Source organism: Oryctolagus cuniculus, chromosome 4, assembly GCF_964237555.1.
Source record: "Oryctolagus cuniculus chromosome 4, mOryCun1.1, whole genome shotgun sequence".
Taxonomy (NCBI): domain Eukaryota; kingdom Metazoa; phylum Chordata; class Mammalia; order Lagomorpha; family Leporidae; genus Oryctolagus; species Oryctolagus cuniculus.
Genome location: NC_091435.1, coordinates 46,006,480 through 46,021,888, shown reverse-complemented (window position 1 = coordinate 46,021,888; position 15,409 = coordinate 46,006,480). Strand labels below are relative to the sequence as shown.

The following is a 15,409-nucleotide window of genomic DNA, read 5'->3' as shown; positions in this document are numbered from 1 at the left end:
TATTTTATCTTCTTTCATGACCCAATTTACTAATGTTAAATTGTACTGCAATTCTGATTTGCAACTTAAAACTGTTTTAAAAAAATACTTTGCTCTGAAATTAACTTTGTGTGATATTAATATAGTCATTCCAACATTTTTGTGATTAATGATAGCATGATTGTATTGGTCAGCTTTTCTATACTACAATGAAATACCTGAGGCAAATAGCATTCATAAGTAAAAAAGGACTGTTTAGCTCATAGTTTGTGAGGTTCAAGTTCAATACTGTGTAGCTTCATTGGTTGGGCTCTGATGAGGGTGGTAAAGGGCAATAATAGCATGCACAGTGGAAGGACTGATTGGTGAGGCAGGAAACACACAGAGAGAAGTTGGGTCCAATCTAGACTTTTTCTCATAAGAATTACCTATTCTCTTGGGGCGCCGGATTCTGTCCCGGGGTAGCTCCTCTTCCAGTCCTGCTCTCTGCTGTGGCCCGGGAAGGCAGTGGAGAATGGCCCAAGTGCTTGGGCCCTGCACCGGCATGGGAGACCAGGAAGAAGCACCTGGCTCCTGGCTTCAGATCAGTGCAGCGCGCTGGCCGTAGCAGCTATTTGCGGGTGAACCAATGGAAGGAAGACCTTTCTCCCTGTCTCTCTCTTTCTCACTGTCTAACTCTGCCTGTCAAAAAAAAAAAAAAAAAAAAAAAAAAAAAAAAAAAAAGAATCACCTATTCTCATAAGAATTACCTTCTGAGGGCATGACTCAGTTACTTAGGATCTCCCACTAGGTGTAACTCCTAAAAACCATAGTTGGTTTGTTTCCACCCTCTTTGTACCATCATCTTGTTGTGAGGGAGGCCTTCAAATAGACTTGGTCTAGGTTCTTGTCTACATAAGTGAAAGATTTCAAGGAGGAGACACAGATAGAAGTGAGCAAGAAAGCAAGAGTCAAAGGGATACTACTCACTTGCAAAACCTATGTGGGCAAGAATGAGCTACAATTAACAAAGTTTGGGGTCATCCTTTCATAGAATAGATGTAGTGGCTGGTGTGGTACTTAATTGAATATTCAAAGAAGGCACAGTTTAGGACAGGGCTTGAGTACCATCCATTTCCATGCCCAGCTCTCTATTTCTTTCTTTTTTATTTCCCCAGATTTATTTATTTATTTGAAATTCAGAGTTACAAAGAGGGACAGAGAGGAGATCTTCCATCTGCTAGATCACTCCGCAGATGGCTGCAATGGCCAGGTTGGGCCAAGTCAAAGCCAGGAGGCAGGAGCTTCATCTGGATCTCCAAGTGGGTGGTAGAGACCCAAATAACTGGGCCATCTTCCTCTGCTTTTCCCAGAACATTAGCAGGGAGTTGGATTGGAAATGGAGCAGCTGGGACTTGAACCAGCACCCATATGGGATGCTGGCATTGCAGGCAATAGCTTTACCTGCTATACCACAACAATGATTCCAATGCCCTATTTCTGTCTTTCTTTTTTCTTTTTCTTTTTAGATCTTGGAAGTGTCATGGTATCTGGTACAAATGGAGTGGCAGGGCACATGTTAAATTTAGGAAGTGTTGTGGCATCTAGTGCATGATGGGGACTGAAAGTCAGCTGTATCATGAGCAGTGAGTTTGCTAAGCCTGCTGCCATGTTGGATATAATCTATCAGGCACCACCTTGGCAGCTGTGTCTGAATGGAAGGAATAGTGTTTGGGTGGTGTGGGCTGCTATAACTGCAAGTGTTTCTGGCAGGCTTCAATTTCTCATCACTCATGAGCTCTCTGCCTATATTAATCTTATGACTTTGAGGTTCAAACACCTGATGAGTTTGGGATTCCTATCACAGCATTCTACCCCTGTCCCCCCAAGACTCATGTCATTCTTGTATACAACATACAATCCTTCTAGCCTTAGTAGTGCCAATGTCTTTACTTCTGCATTAGTGTGAGGAGTCAGATTGGTTACTAGGCAGTCAGGGTGGTCCCAGTGCAATTTAGGGTGTAGAATGCACGCTTCCCCCCAAAAGGTTATTTTTAGCAAGGACAAAATGTCATCCTCCTTCCTCAGGAATCTCCAAATAAACATGAGAATAGCAAGGCAGTGGGGATTGCCCCCTCCCAAGCTCACAGTCTATTGTGAAAACAAGTTACCTATCCCACCCTTCTGGAGAGTTTTTGTTTTATCATGAGCATGCCAGATAGGATAAAGGATTATAAATCAGGTCTTTTGATGGGTTTTGTCTCTGCCTGCTAACTGATTGTCAAGTTTTGTTTTCCTTTGAAATTATACTTAAAAACACCAGTGTCACAGGGTCCTTTGTCTTTTTTTTTTTCCTCTCTCGGAAGCCCCCCTCCATGCTACTCTGGCTGGAGGTCTTTGACTCTAATAAATCTTGTTTTTTAAATGTCTCTGCTTGTCCACTTGGAAATTCTTACATGTGAGACAAAGAACCTAGGTAAGAATAATTTCTCTGTTGTTGTTTTCCCTTAACCTTAGTTCAAGAGTCCAAAATCTCTTTTGAGACTCAAATAAAACTCTTTTTTTTTTTTAATTATTTTATTTGAAAGGCAGAGTTACAGAGAGGGAGAGATAGAGAGGTCTTCCATCTGCTGGCTCACCCCCCAAATGCCACAATGGCTGAGGGTGGGCCAGGCTGAAGCCAGGAGCCAGGAGCTTCTTTTGGGTCTCCCATGAGGTTGCAGGGGCCCAAGCACTTGGACCATCCTCTGCTGCTTTCCCAGGCACATAAGCAGGGAGTTAGATTGGAAATGGAGCAACTGGGACTTGAACCCACGCCCATGTGGGCTGCTGGCACTGTAGGCTATAGCTTAACCAGCTGTCCCAGATAAAACTCTTTCATCCATGAGCCCCTGTAAATTTAAAAAAGCAAGTAACATACTTCCAAGATACAATATTGGGCAGGTACAAGGTAAACATTTCCACTCCAAAAAGAGGTAACAAAAAGAAAATTGATGGGATCCAAACAAGACCCAAAACCAGTAAAGCCAACATTATATCCCAGAACTTCATGTCCATCCTGGGCACACCTTGGTGAGAAAGTCCCAGCCCTGGGGCTTTACTAGCCACAGACCATGCTTCAGTTGTTTTAAGTTAGTCTCATTTCCACAACTCGACTAGGCACTGCCCTGGTGGAGACTCTGCAGTGGCTCTGACCCTATGACAGGTCTGTGGCTGGGCCCCCAGGTTACTTGAGACTTCCTTTAAAATCTAGACGGAGGCCTCCTTGCATTGACAGCTCTGATGTTCTCTGTCCACATGGGTGTTCTGTGAGGCCACATGCTGGTGTCAGTGCTCTCCTGGGTGGATGTTGCACAATGTTGGTCACTGTATCTTTCTGGAGTCTTTACTTGTTTTCTATTCCCACAACTCTATGAGGCATCACCCCATTGGGAGCTCCATGTAAAAGCTCCAACCCGGGGCCACAACTCTGCCTGGCCTTCTGAGATTTCCTCTGAAATCTTGGTGGAAGCAATCAGGTCATTGTAACTGTTGCATTCTGCATACCTGCAAAGCCAGCATCACATGGACAATGCCAAGGACTACTGCCAGCACAAGCTATGCCTGGGCCCTCTTGAACACCACTTTAACCTTGGAGTGATTCACTGGCTGGACATAGGCAAGTGAATCCCAGTGTGGTCTGGGGCAGGTCTCTGGAAAGCACCCTGGGGCTCCACGGAACAATTCTGCCCTTTCTGGCCTCTGGGCCTATGATGGGAGGGGCAGCACTGAACATTTCTGTGATGCCCTTGAGGCCTTTATCTTACTGTCTTGCCAGTTAGCACAAGGCTCCCTTTTGTCTGCACTAATCTCTTCAGCAGGCCCCTTCCCCACTGCACTGCACTCTCCTGTCCCTAACATACTTTTTTTCCTCCTGCTCCTTCTCTGGCAGGCTGTGAATTTTCCATGCCTTTCTACTCTGCTCTTCTTTTAATTATAATTTCTACCTTCATATTATGCCATTGCCCCCAAATCCTACTGCATGCAGTTAAAAGCAACTAAGCAGCAGCTTGCATGCTTTATTATTTAGCTATTTCTTCTGCCAAATATCTCAGTACATTTCCTTTCTCCCCTCCTGACTTTTGTGTCATTGTGGTCACACATTTTACTTTTATCTATGTTATGAAATCCATACTACACTGTTGCTGTTTTGTTTAAACAATCAATTATATTTTAAAAAACGTAAGGGACTAGCATTGTGGAGTAGCAGGTTTAGCAATCGCCTGTGAGCCGGCCTCCCATATGGGATGTAGAAGAAGCTCCTGGCTCCTAGCTTCTGCCTGGCCCAGCCTCGGCTATTGTGGCCATTTGGAGAGTGAACCTGTGGATGGAAGACTTCTCTTTCTATCTCCCTCTCTCTGTAACTGCTTTCAAATAAATTAAATAAATCTTAAAAAAAGACTTAAAAAATAAGAAAGATTCCTAACATTCATCCATAAACAAGTAGTCTTCAGCAAGTTCATGGAAAATGCTTATTCTAAAAACATAGATTTAAAATTGTTTGCACCAAAATATATTTACTTTTAATTTCTTTTTTGTCTTTAAAGATTTGTTTTATTTATTTGAAAGAGTAACAGAGAGAGGTCTAGCCAGAGAGAGAAAGAAATCTTCCATCCTTTGGTTCACTCCTGAAATTACTGCAATAACTAGAGCTGAGTTGACCCGAAGCCAGGAGCCAGGAGCTTCTTCTGGGTCTCTCACGCCAGTGCAGGAGACAAAGCACCTGGACCATATTCCACTGCTTTCCCAGGCCACAGCAGAGTTGTATAGGAAGTGGAGCAGCAGGGACTCGAACCGGTGCCCATATGTGATACTGGCTCTATAGCGATGGTTTAATCCATTGTGTCACAGCGCTGGCTCCTACTTCTAACTTCATTCCACACTTCTTGAATCCTCATATTTACCATTTTCATTGATCTTCATTGCTTGGTGTAAATCATATTTCCATCATTTTTCTTCTAACTGAATGATTTCCTTTAGCATTTTTGATAGTGAAGGTATGTTGCTGATTTTTTTTTTTTTTTTAATAGGCAGAGTTAGACAGTGAGAGAGAGACAGGGAGAAAGGTCTTCCTTCCGTTGGTTCACCCCCCAAATGGTTGCTACGGCCGGCGTGCTGCGCTGATCCAAAGCCAGGATCCAGGTGCTTCTTCCTGGTCTCCCATGCGAGTGCAGGGCCCAAGCACTTGGGCCATCCTCCACTGCCTTCCCGGGCCACAGTAGAGAGCAGGACTGGAAGAGGAGCAACCAGGACAGAATCTGGCGCCCCAACTGGGACTAGAACCCAGGGTGCTGGCACTGCAGGCGGAAGATTAGCCTCGTGAGTAGTGAGCTGCGGCACTGGCTGATTTTTTTAAAGATTTGTTTATTTGAAAGGCAGAGAGAGAGAGAGAGTGAGTCAGAGAGATTTCCAACCACCGGTTCAGAAGTGGAGTAGCTGGCACTTGAACTAGCACCCATGTGGGATGCCAGTAGCTTAGGCGGCAGCCTTATCTGCTGTGCCACAGTGTCAGTCCCCTAATCCCTACTGTTGAGACAAGACTTTCCATGTACTGTTGCCAATGCTTTACGAATTGTGGAGTTTCCTAGTCTTGCTGGTAGGGACAGGCACTTTTCCTGGCTATGTGTGAGTGCTTGGCGCTATTGAGAAGCAACACGAGAATTAAAATAAGTCTAGAATTTTCAGTTATAAAACCATGATGAACTTTATTTTTCTGTGGAGACTTGGGAATGAAGTTTGAGTGAACTGGATTAAAATAAGGAGGTCAGAGAGCATTATTCTGTCCAGTTTACTGTAAAGGGAAGAGAGACAGACAGCAGCTTCTCTATTCTTCCAAGAAGGCTTGGAGACTACGCATATCTGAAATAGTACAGGATTTGCCATGTCCTTGTTCGCAGTTGTCATCTGACTGCAGCTTACTTGTCACAGCCATTTCTCTGATCCTATTTCCTTTTTGTTGTAGGTGCCACATGCACCCTGCCCAGCTGTTCTCTTCAGCCTGGTACAACTCTTTTAGGGAGCCATCTTCCAATGCCTTGTCACCCCAGGTGCCATACAGAAAGGATTGCTCAAATTCCTGTCTTCTGCCTGTTCTCTTTCCTGAGTTCTGATTTCATTGTTGCCTATTTCATCGTTGTCTTGCCTCTTGGGCTAGATTTTCAGCATCGCTTTCTTATCTATAATCTGGTCTACTCCATAACCAAAAACTAGATCCTTTCTGTTTAATGCCTTGGCATGCTTATCTCAAACCAGGCCTGACCCTGGGCTGTTTACTCAAGGTATACCAGTGGGAACCACACATTGGCTTGTCAGCCTGCCATTCTGGATCACCTTCTTGGTAAAGTCATGGACATTTCATGTCCAAATCAAAGTCCAACATGGCCAGCTAACCTAGCATGAGCAGTAGAAGAGCATGACTCTGATAACCAGAATCTGTGGACTCACAGACCAGTAAGAGACCAAGGTAGAGCTGCTAACTCTGCATTCAGAGGCCCAACCCCCAGAGTTCTAGAAACCCTTGGAATACTGTGGTTTATTCTAAAGCACTGGTTGAAGCATTTTCCAGCAGTTCAGCCCTGCTCCTTCCTAATGCGCTGTGCGATGACATGGGAAATGTGTATAAAGCACTTTTGCTGAATAGTGACTATTATGATGGTTATCTTAAGAAAGAACACTTGGGCTCTAGTTTGAATTGCAATTGAATTAGCTGCTGCTTTTTGTGGAATTCCATTTTTGCCTGAAAGAGTGACTGTCAGACAAATTGTATTTATTCAGACATGGGCCTTTGGCAGATATTTTCTCAGAAATGAATGGAATGAGCTTGTCATTTCAAGGAAAGCAACAGACAGTATTTGTTGCCAATGATAATTTCAAGTTTTCTAAGAAGGGAGGGCACTTTGTCTCCAAGTTTTGTTTTAGTGTATTTCTCCCTTAACTTTTCTTTACATTTATCTAAGTGGGAGGTCAGAAACTGCCTTTACTATGTGACTCCCTATATGGTGCTCGTTATTCGTGAACATTAACTTATACAGTGTTTCTTGTGGTAAAGGAGCTATTTCTTGTAAAATAGGCTTCAGCTTTTAAAATGCTTTAAAATGCTTTTAAAATGTGATTTGGCAATTTTGTTATCTTACCAGTAAGGGGCAGCAAATAACAATGTTTGAAATGTTAAGCTATTGCTTTAAATTAATTTAGAGCTTGTCCTTTACTTTTTCTGTTAAATAAATACATTTCTGACCCATTTCCCACTTTTCCTAGTATTGTTGAAGCCAGAGAGGTTGAGTATAACAGACATGTGTAAAAGAGAAATGTGTAAATGAGAACATTTAAAATACAATACTAAGAAAAGGATAAAAATCTGCCAGTCCTTTTTGTTGGCAAAAGGTGAGTCTCATAATTTCCTAGGTGGGTGCTAGTAACTGCCACATACCAGTATCCACAGAAAGTGTTCATGGCCCATGAAGGAGAGGATGAAAGTAACATTTTACTTTCACTTGCTTTGCCCTCAAAAGATTGGTTTCTCATCTGAGCTTTATTTAGATACTTGTTTTTTTTTTTTTTTTTAAATGTATCTCAGTGAGTTTTTATTGAGTGTGTTCCACAAGTCAGGAGCCATTCTAACTAGTAGAGACAAATGATAGACAAGATAGATATAATGTCTGTCCTCCCAGTGCTTTCCTTTTAGTGCAGGAAAGGTATCCGAATGAAGGGAGGGGTGATATGGAATAGAAGAGGAGAAATCACGAATGACAAGCATGAACGGAGTATGATGCTACAAATGCCAAGTTCCAGCACTGGTGAGATTTCTTCAGGAACCTCAGTTGAACCTGTCATCAGTTTTTTTTCCACTACAGACACTAGTGTGGAAAATGTAACACTGTTTTCTCATAGTTGGATGTAATCTCTATGTCAAGAACTTCTGTCTGAGGGATAAAATTTGATTACTGCCAATCAAACTTCATTGCTCTAAGAGTTTCTGAGTATGTCATGCTTTATTCAAACTCAGAATCTGCTCTCCATAACCGTTTTTAATCCTCGGTTTGAGAACAAGCATCACTTCTGTTGTTGGATCTGGCTTAATGTTGTGCTGTAACCTTTGAAATGTATCCCATTTTACATGGTATTTGGGAGTTCTTTTTTCCATCCTGGTATCAGTCAGTATCAAGATACGATTACAATGAAGATGCAATCTGCTGTGGTATCTTCTCCTTGCACACCAGAGGGCCCCTTCTAGGCAGCTGATGTCTCTGACTTCTGTATCCTATATGGGCTTTTTGAGCAGAGCTCCTTTGTCACGACAGGTCGCAGCACGCTCATTGGGGCTGTATCAGATTTCTCTGCCTCCACATCCTAAGGGGTTTATTTGAAAGACTGCCATTGCACTTTTCTGGAATGAGAATTTCTCTGGCAAAATTCTGTGGAATAGAAATTTCCATCTACTCAGGGTCCCAGAAGGGAAGTAAGCTCAGAAATTCTTCACTGTCAGTCCTCCAAACATTCTGGGGTTTTCTTTTAACCACCCCCATGCTTGCCAACTTAATTGTTTGAGGAGTTGAATGAGACAAATATTCTCTCCCTACCCCCACAAACCAGTGTAAAGTTTATATATTTTCTTTTACTATGTAAAATGAGGGAAAGTTATTTAAAGTCAATAAATTTTTATTTAAGGATTTGCTCATGTTGCAATTCCTTCTGCTGTCCATTACAGTCATCGTAGTTCCTGTGAATCTTCAAAGTAGTCCTTTTGAATGAACTGATGTTACTTGAGTTATAGACATACTAATGACAACTTTAAATTTCCTCATGTAGGATCTTTGGGATATAATTTCTTCAAGCAATTTATTTTCAAGGTATTTTTGAAGAGTAGATGGATTTGCCTGATTTTCAATTTCTGACACCTTCATGTCCATGAATGAATTCACCGACTGTTCTACTTTTACTATTGAGATGGTATGGGCTTATCACACAGTTCTGTTTTATTTTTGAGGGTGATGGCTTAGGAAAAATATGGTTTAAAGACTAATATTTTTTAAAATTTCATATATGTTATTCTTGCATCCAGGTTTCTGAACTTGAAGGCCAATATTTGTAGTTGTTCGAGGGACATTTCTTTGAATGAGGGAGGTTCAACTAATGGAAAAGAAACTCAGGGGAAAAACATCATTGTATCAAGTAACACTTTACACATTGACATGGATGTTCAACTGCTCTGTTGCTTTAGAATCAAAACCAAATCTACATATAACCTCTATCTCAAGCACATTTCTCTTTTTCTTTCACTGTTAAACTCTTCAAATGAGAAGTCTCCATTTTTCAACCATTCAACATTTAATAGTCTCCAATAATGAGATATATACAACTGAAATAGAAATACTTTACAGTTTCATATCTTTCCTGTTTCAAGATTATTAGTACATGTCTGCCTTCAGATATAGATATTTTTATTCTTTTCACAAGTCCAACGTTGTGAATTCTAGACTCTCCTGCAGGGGGCGGCAAACAGTACTGCAAATCCCTGCTCTCTAAAAGCTTAAACCTCAGGCGTGGTAGTAGGAGTTGAGTGTGACTAAATTACAGAGGTTTTTCCACCTTATTTAAAAATCAACAGTAATTTCTTTTCCTGACATAAGGAAGATTTTTGTGGCTACCTTTTCTTTTTGAAATAAAAATAGCACTGGACTGACTGTGAAAAAGAAGTAGTATAATTTATTTAGGTAGTTTTGTATTCCTCTGGTACTTGGAGAGCTTTCTTCCAGAGAATAAGAATTGTCCACTGCCTCTGGATACGGGATACTATGACTCTTTCTGTGGGCTGTCACTTCAGTCTGACACCTAGAATGATACCCTTTCCAACAAAAATGATTTTTTGTTTAATTTCTACTTGTGTTGTCTCCTGGGGTGCTGATTAGGTAAATAACTACTCTCATTAGCTGTACATTATCCTTCACAGATATATGTCACTTAAATTTAATTATCTAAAATTAAGTTACCCGTAAATTAATAGTTTTTGTTGCAAGATAGTGTATTTGGCTAAGAGCAGTAGAAAGAGGTAGGACCCCCCCAATACCTATGTACATGATGAAATAAGTAATTATAAAACTTACAGAAGGGAGGAGAAGGGTATAATTAATTTACCAGAAGCAACAAAGCAAAGGCAACAAGCTAACAAAATAAATAAAAAGAAATAGGGTCAACCAAGAAACTGAAAATATTGGCACATTGTATTAGACTTTTTAACCTCCAATTTTCATAAGAATCATTGGGGAAAATGAATCTAGAGGATCCTGTGATGCCAGTAATTTTATCTAATTTGGAAACATGTGGACTGAAGAACAGTAGTTAAGTAAGTAGCCCTGAGAAAAATGAAGACAGCCACAAAGATATGAACCAATTGCATCCTTGGAAATTCATCAAAGATAAGGAGGGCCAATAGACTCAGTATCTTTAATGGAACCATACGATATTAGAATGAAAACCCATTCATGAGTGGATCTCAGCCCAATAACCCATTCATGAGTGGATCTCAGAAAAGAACTCAGAGGCCAGGTTTCTGGCCTGAGTAATATTCTCCCACAGCAGTGATCCAACCCTGCCATCTCTGCAGGCTCTTACCCTTGAAGGAAAGACTGGTTATAGATAAGATGGGGTGTGCGTTTGGCATAGCAGTTAAGATGTCTGCTTGGGATGCTTGCTTCTCACATCAGAGTGCCTGGGTTTGAGTCCTGGATCCTCATCCAATTCTAGCTTCCTGCTAATGTGTACCCTGGGAGGCAGCAGGTGATGGCTCAAATAGTTGGCTCCTTGCCACTCATGTGGAAGACCTGGATGGAGTTCTGGGCTCTTAGCTTCAGCCTGATTCAGCCTCAGCTGTGGGTATATGGGGCATGAACCAGTGGGTGGGAGATGTTTCTTTCTGTATGTCTTTGTATCTCCATATTTCAAATAAAAAATCAAAAATAGATAATATAGTAAGAGATTCAAGGAAAATTTATATATACTACGTTTGGACAGAAATACCTGATAATAATTGTGATCAAGATAAAAATAAATGAGCCAGAGCCATGGCTCACTAGGCTAATCCTCCACCTGCGGCGCCGGCACCCTGGGTTCTAGTCCTGCTTAGGACACTGGAGTCTGTCCCGGTTGCTCCTCCTCCAGTCCAGCTCTCTGCTGTGGCCTGGGGAGGCAGTGGAGGATGGCCCAAGTGCTTGGGCCCTGCACCCACATGGGAGACCAGGAGGAAGCACCTGGCTCCTGGCTTCGCTTCAGATCGGCGCAGTGCACTGGCTGTGGTGGCCATTTGGGGGGTGAACCAATGGAAGGAAGACCTTTCTCTCTGTCTCTCTCTCTCTCTCTCTCTCACTGTCTAACTCTTCCTGTAAAAAAAAAAAAAAGAGAGAGATATAAAAATAAATGGCAAGGAAATTATGGAACTATAGCAGAGTGAAAAAAGGAACCAGGAAGGAAGGGAGAAGTGAAATAAGGAATGAAGGAAGAAAGACAAAGGAAAGAATAAAGGGGAGGAAAGAGGAAAAAAGAGAGACTTAAGGCTCATAACATGCAAAAGCCTGGATGTAAGGAAAGTTCAGACTACAGAGGCTGATCCCTCATGAATGTTTTATGTTGTGCAATAACATAACAAAATAAATAATTCAATAAGAGCTAGAAAACAAGATGATTAGGCTTAACAGGTTAAAAGATTTCAGAAATAAGAAAACAATTTGAGAACCAACCAACAACCTCATAAATAAATCATAACATCAGAAACAGTAAAGGATGAAATAATTTATATAAAATGCAGTAAAGGTTTGAGATAATTTTAATGAATACAGAAGGAAAAGCACATTTAAAAAATTTGGCTTCCATTACTAGTAACATAGGGAATTAAATACCTAAGTTTCTACTGCTGAAAACAACTGAAAGTGCTGAATAAAAATATCTTAAAAATTCTAAATGCATACAAATATTGGCAAAAAAACAAACAAACAAATACTGTATTAGTAAGGCCCCAAATCAGATAAAGGTAGGGACCCTGGGAGATAAGCAAAACACTAATGCTGGCTTTTGCCTTAATGAAATTTGCTTAATTCAAATGATTTTAAAAAAAAAGATTTATTTTTTATTTATTTGGAAGACAGAATTACAGAGTTAGAGACAGAGATAGAGGTCTTCCATCTGCTGATTCACTCTCCAGTTGGCTTCAATGGCTGGAGCTGCGCCAATCTGAAGCCAGGAGCCAGGAGCTTCTTCTGGGTCTCCCACAAGGGTGCAGGGGCCCAAGGACTTGGGCCATCTTCCACTGCTTTCTCAGGCCTTGGCAGAGAGCTGGATCGGAAGAGGAGCAGCCAGGACTGGAACTGGCGCCCATATGGGATGCCAGCACTTCAGGCCAGGGCATTAACTTTGATCTTAAGCACTGGTTTTTAAAATTTCAGGCATGAGAGACAAAGTCAATGCCCCACTTAGGTTTGTGATTATATTAGGAGACCCCTTCCAAATAAAATTGAATTCCCAAAGCACTATACTGCCAGTTTAAGACAATTTCCCATTGTGAAACCCAAGCGTTGAATCTTGATTCTGATTGGAGGTGGAAAGACTTTTACCTGAGGACTCACAGCCACACTGTGGCTTCTGTTCTAGTTTATATCTTGAGTTCACACCAACTGGTGTGACCACACACACAAGCGATCTAGTTTAAATGGACACAGTGCTGCTGATGCTTGCTCACTGATGCCTGACAGAAGCAAGCGCTACTCCTCCCACCTTCATCACAGCCCTCAAAGAATTGCCATAAAGTTCCAGTGAAAATGAGAAACTCAAAGTGAGGAGAAAAAAATCAATCAAATTTTAAGGAAACAAAGCATGATAAATGATAACAAGCATAAACAACAGGCTCCAAAGTCTTCAGGTATAGGACTCATGAGACTGAAAGTATAAAAATGCTTGTTTAAAGTGCTTCAAAGAATTAAAAGGCACAAAATAATGAGGAAAGAGTAAATGGATGTGTGAAACACCTAATATTTTCCCAGCCTCCTATGAATTTTTCAGGAGAGCTCATCTTCAGCAATTTCTACTTATTTTTGCAATCTGTGTCCAGTTTGAATGGACAGTCTCATTTTTTTCAAAAGAGATTTGGGAAGAAAAATGGTCCCCAAATACAAAATACCAAAGTCGTGGGTTGTAAATAAATTAGAAAGACTATGATGCCTCAGATAAGAAGAAAAGTCCTTGAAAAATGTGGATTCAGGGGCGGGCCATTGGCACAGTAGTTAATTTGCTGCCTGGGACACTTGTATACCATATCAGAGTGACTGGTTTGAGTTCCGACAACTCTGCTTCTAATCCAGTTTTTTGCTAATGTGCAGCCTGGGAAGTAGCAAGTGCAAGTACTCGGGTCTCTGCAACCCATGTGGGAGACCCAGGTTGAGTCTGGAATTCCCAGCTTCACCACCTAGCTGGACCCTGGCTATTGTAGGCATCCAGGAAATGAACGAGGGGATGGAAGATTTCTTTCTCTCTCTCTCTTTTTCAAAACAAACAAACAAACAAACAAAAAACAAAAAACTAAACCCAACACTTTTAGAAGCACTTCTAAATGGAACACTTTTAGAAAAAAATGTAATAATGTAAATTTAGAACTCATTGGATGATTTTATTCAGAGTGCAAAGAAGTAGAAAATAGGAAAGAGACATGAAGTGCAGAATAAGATGCTGTTAACATATACTTGGTTGGAATTCAAAAAGGAGAAGAGAGAAATGGGTTAGAGACTATATTTGAACTAAGAGCTTTTCAGAACTTACGAAAGAAAACAAGCATTCGCTCTAGGAACCCCAGTGAACCCCAAAGAGGACAACTTGAAAGAAGTCCAAATTAAAAATTCACTATAGCTAAATTGCAAATCACTTAAAAACATTATTAAAAGTTTGGTGCAAATTTTTCAGAGGAAGAAATTCTAAGTTGCATTCTCTGCCATATCTCTGAGAAATAGACTGCCTAGTTTTTCCCACACATATTTGGAAAGAGCTAGAAAAATTCATATTGCAGATCCTACTACCAAATACAATGAAATGACAGCCTTTTAGGGAGTCAATTGGAAAGGCTCCTTCAAGAGCAGTGTCAAGACATGGTATGGGCACCTGTATCTTTTTAAAAATTTTATTTTATAATTTATTTGAAAGACACATAGAGAGAAGGGGAAAGAGTGAGAAGCGGAGGGAGGGCAGGATATGGGTCGGGGAGACAGAGAGAAAGAGAAATCTTCCATCCACTGCTTCACTCCTCAAATGTCCAAAACATCTGGGGCTGGGCCAGGAGCCAGGAGCTCCAACTGGGTCTCCCACATTGGGGGCAGGAGCTCCAGTATTTGTGCCATCATCGCTGCTTCCCAGGGGCATCAGCAGGAAGCTGGAAAGGAAGTGCAGTGGTCAGGACACAAATCTGCACTCCTATATGGAATGTGAGTCTCCTAAGACAGAGCTTAACCCACTGCAACAATGGCATCCCCTGACACCTGTATCTTTGAACAAACATTCCAATTGTGTTAGAAGCACAAATTTAAATTCAGCCGAGTTAATCTGACAAAGTACATGATACAATTTGCTTTGAAAATTGAACAAAGAGATACATTTTGTGGCGTGATGGTTACCAGCAGGCAGAATAGGAAATAAACACTTCAGGCTTTGCACTGTTAATTTGTTTCTTCTATCTGAGTGAGCTCAGTCTTTGATGTGAAGCGCGGAGGTTGGCATAGTTAGAGAACCAGCGTCACTCCTTGTGATTGCCTGTGCTGCAAATTGCAAACCAGCCATCACCTTTGAATGGGGCCAACACCCAAAGTCACCACAAGGGGGCAGATGTGCCTGTGGATCGTTCCTCAGCAAGAATAGAGCTTTGGCTTCCCATAATTACACTGAATACCTCAAACGTCAAGTTTGCAGAAACCAAAGCTCCAACATTTAAACTAGCTCTATGCACTGTATAAATACTCTAGTATGTAGCATACACTACGCCTATAATCAAAAGGACAGAAACGAAGAGAGGGGAGAAAGAGAAAGGAAAAAAAAGTGAAACAAAACAAAACAGAAGCAGTTTTCCCCTGGGTGCACAATTATTCTCAAATATTTGTGTCTATGTGCACATTTTTTTCTATTGCTTTCTCTTTGATATAGTTTTCATAATAATAAAATATGAAGATCTAGCTTTCTCTTCAAAAAAGTTCATGGGAAAATGCAACAAAAGATTTATTTTGGTACAAAATTTTTGAAATGCACTTTTTATAATTTGTAGTTTTTGCAAACTTTTTGAAGACCACTTTATGTATACATTTCAAAAGCTTTTTGCACTAAATTAAATTTATATTTTAATTCCATTTTCCATGAACCTTTTGAAGTACTCTGGCATTATTTAAACAGC

At 40.9% G+C, this 15,409-nt stretch overlaps 1 long non-coding RNA gene across 4 annotated transcripts in view; it reads left to right on the top strand.

The window, feature by feature from the left end:
• Window positions 1-14,210, top strand: part of LOC103350576 (short coiled-coil protein B) — a 52,277-nt gene extending 38,067 nt beyond the window's left edge. For 3 of the 4 annotated variants that reach the window (XR_011387806.1, XR_007908937.2, XR_007908934.2), the window contains one exon: window positions 7,255-14,210. This is a non-coding gene — a long non-coding RNA (short coiled-coil protein B). The remainder of the gene's footprint in view (window positions 1-7,254) is intronic. The other variant, XR_007908935.2, reaches the window with a different exon arrangement.
• Window positions 14,211-15,409: the final 1,199 nt, after the last annotated feature.